The sequence below is a fragment of the Corvus brachyrhynchos genome, unplaced genomic scaffold, assembly GCF_000691975.1.
Source record: "Corvus brachyrhynchos isolate BGI_N302 unplaced genomic scaffold, ASM69197v1 scaffold787, whole genome shotgun sequence".
NCBI classification, from domain to species: domain Eukaryota; kingdom Metazoa; phylum Chordata; class Aves; order Passeriformes; family Corvidae; genus Corvus; species Corvus brachyrhynchos.
In genome coordinates this window covers 69,127-72,452 of record NW_008239142.1, presented here as the reverse complement: position 1 = coordinate 72,452, position 3,326 = coordinate 69,127, and the positions used below count along the sequence as shown (strand labels likewise).

Genomic DNA, 3,326 nt, shown 5'->3' with positions numbered 1-3,326 from the left:
CTGGAGTGTTCCAGGGGGTTATTGTGACCTAAGGGCAGGACCAACCCCGTTGACCTTGTTGACCCTCACCATGTTGGCCTTGGCCCATCGATCCAGCCTATTTAACGGAGCACTGACTGAAAACATCCACCACTGTTAGGTCGGCTTGAAACACCATTTTTATTGTCTTGCTGGAGAACGAAGCAGCAAAGCAAGAAGGGAACCATTCCCAGCGCTGGCAGAGGAAAGATAAAGACCTCAGAGCTCCTTAAACGAGAGGTTTCATCCTAAAACTGCATCACCTCCTACAGTTTTAGAAGGCTTTGCTTGGAGAGAAGTGACAAAGCTGAACAGCCACGAGCACTGGGGCGAGCTGGAAGCTTCGGGTGAGGAGTGATCCGGCGCATCCCAGTGCCAGGGGCAGGTCCCGCTTTCAGTACTTGGGGTATGACGGTGGCAGCTTGCAGATGTTCTTGGTGACCTGGGGGCAGAGCGGGGGGCAGGAACGCTGCACCGGCGGGTAGCAGGGCTGCACCGGGGGACAGCAGGGGGTCACGTAGCTGAACTTCTGCACAGGCTGCCTCTGGATGGTGTAGTGGCACGAAGGCCCCGAGTGGCAGGAGGAGCGTGATCGGTGGCAGGAGGACTCGTAGTCGTGGCAGGACCCGCGGGAGCACATCTTCCTGGAGTTCTGGCAGAGCTGTTTGGAGCAAGGGATCAATGTGGTGAGAGGAGGTGCTGATTCACTTCTTACATTCCCCCTCCTTTTTCTTTTTAATGGTATTTTTCTTGAGATCTCCAGTGAAATGTTTCTCTCTTTGTTTCACCTGCCCAATCCAGTCCCAACGCACCCTGGATCTGCTGGGCATGCTCTGGGGATTGGGGTGTGAAATCAGGTCCCTGAGAATCAATTGGAGCCCCAGGAGCCCATCTCCCAAACCTCAGTTCCTGCAGAGTTTGTGTCACCTGAGGATCCCTCCATGGGCTGCACCTTTCCTGGGAATCCTTGTCCCTCCATCTGCCATTCCCCACCCCTTAGAGGCATTTCCCTAAATCCCAGCTCCCACGAGATCCATAAAAACCCCTGGTGGAGGTTTCCTCTCTGTCAGCAAGAACAGTAACAGTGAAATTGGTCTTACCCTCTTCAGCTGCAGCGAGAAGTTTCTGGAAGCGAAGGCGAGCGACTGCCGAGGACGGTGCTGAGGGACCTTTTATACTCTCCTGAGGTTATCTGGGCCGTGAGGCACCTCCTTGCGATGACACTTTAATTAATTCCACATTCAATCCCGCAGATGTTTGCACTTCCCCTGTTTTTAGGTGTTCCCTCTTTGACGCACCGGGTCCAGTCCCATCGGTGATTCCTGAGGCAGGGATTTTGGAAGGCAGCTCTCTCCCATTTCCTGGAGACTGACACTAATGTGATGGTTGTTAATCAGGGACAAGGGACAACTGGGATTGCATCAGGGGCAGAAAGGATTCAGAAATGCTGACTCCTGGGGTTGGTCTCCTGTTGGGTGACAGCTCAGGATTTTAATTCCCCTGTTGTCGAATGCCAAGAGGAAATGGGATTACCAGCTGCAATTCCTGGGGATGGCACAATGCTGGAAAATCCGGCAGGATCTCCTTGGCTCCCTGGAATGGCGAGAAATAAAATGTTTCTGATTCTTCACGTGTCCCTGGACTTTGCAGATGACTGGGATGATCCCATCAGGTTGTTCCACGTGAATCAAAGGTTATTAATGTGTAAGATTAGAGGATAACATCTGACTCTGAGCTCTGCATGAGGTTTGAGGATATTCAATTTTCCCACTCCTTGGTTTCTCTTTCTTTCAGTGATTCCTCACATTTTTTTCACCTGACCTCACCAAAGGATTCAGAGAAGAGGAGCTGGAGTTTGAGCAAATATTGGGTTTTGTCACTACTGGTGGAAGTTTGGGCCCTAAAGCTGGTTTTATGACCTTGTTTGACTCAGAATTTGAAGTGTAAGAAAAGGAAACTCCTCAACCTGGGAAAATGTTGCCCATTAGAGCAATTCACTGACTGGGAAGGGAAGACCTCCCAAATTGGGGGTGTCCCACAGCTTTTCTCCAGGCTAAAGGCAGCCAGTTCCTTGTGGTGAGTTTTGTGGAGCAGGGGAGGATTGCAGGAATTCCTCAGGGATGTTTGGTGACTCAGGTGTGCGTCCCTCAGCAGCCTTGCAGGTGACAAAGTGGGAGCATGTGTGACAGTTCTCCTTTTGTCCAGGCTTTGGCCTGGAGCATCACATTGATGTTCTCCAAAATCTTTCTACCTCCTCAACAGACTTCCAAAAACACCCAAAAAACATCTCTGAGTCTTTCAAATTCAGGGCCTGCTCAGGAAAACGGGATCTCGAAATTCTCATTGTCCTTTGCTCGCAGTTCTTTCAGAGGAATTTGGGCCTTCTGTTTTCAGAGGCTCAAAGGGTTTCAGATGTTTGAAAATTTATATGCAAGGTCTGAAATAGAGCTCGGAGTCAATTGTTACATATTGAGAAAGAGCATTGGCAACTGTGACCTACTTATTCCCCTTCCATTTAATTTCCTGGAATCACTGAGGTTGGAAAAGCCCTCCGAGATCATCAAGTCCAACCTTTGACCATCTCCCCCTTTCCTTTACTGATGTGCTTTCTATTCATTCCCAAATAAACTTGGGAATTATTGCCCACCAAATATTGGGATACTTTGGAAATACGGAGAAATTTGAATTGAAAACCCCTCAAAAAAAAAAAAAAATCAAGGAAAAAGAGAATAAAGGAATTCAAAGGCAACGAGGGTCTCATGAATCAGATTTATTGTTTCCCACACCCAGACAAGTCTGAAACAGAAGTGCAAGACAGAGAAAGATTCCCAACAAAGTAACGATGCCAGGAATAATTAGAAAGGACATTTCCCAAATAATTAGCAAGAATGACACCATGAATATTAATTAGGGGAGCATTTCATCCCCACCAGGATCCCACATGGCAGAGACCCAGGGATTTCAGCGTGGATGAGACGAGCCGAGGTCGGAGCGTCCAGGAGCTGCTGGCTCCAGCTGCCGGGACTGGATCCTGTTCAATACTTGGGACATGCCGGTGGCAGGGTCCAGATGTTCTTGGTGTACTGGGGGCAGTAGGGGACCTGGGGACAGCAGGGGACCTGGGCACAGTAGGGGACAGGGGGACAGCAGGGGACAGGGGGACAATAGCGCTGCACGGGGGGACAGCAGGGCGTCACGTAGGTGCATTTCTGCACTGGCTGCCTCTGGATGTAGTGGCAGGAGGGCTCCGGCTCGTGGCAGGAGGAGCGGGATCTGAGGCAGGAGAACCAGGATCTGTGAGCGGGAGC

General features: G+C 50.3%; 1 long non-coding RNA gene across 1 annotated transcript in view; it reads left to right on the top strand.

The window, feature by feature from the left end:
• The window catches only part of LOC108448113, a 2,975-nt gene extending 68 nt beyond the window's left edge, over window positions 1-2,907 (top strand). The window contains exons 2-3 of the long non-coding RNA XR_001863896.1: window positions 473-714; window positions 1,813-2,907. This is a non-coding gene — a long non-coding RNA (uncharacterized LOC108448113). The remainder of the gene's footprint in view (window positions 1-472; window positions 715-1,812) is intronic.
• The last annotated feature ends 419 nt before the right edge of the window (window positions 2,908-3,326 follow it).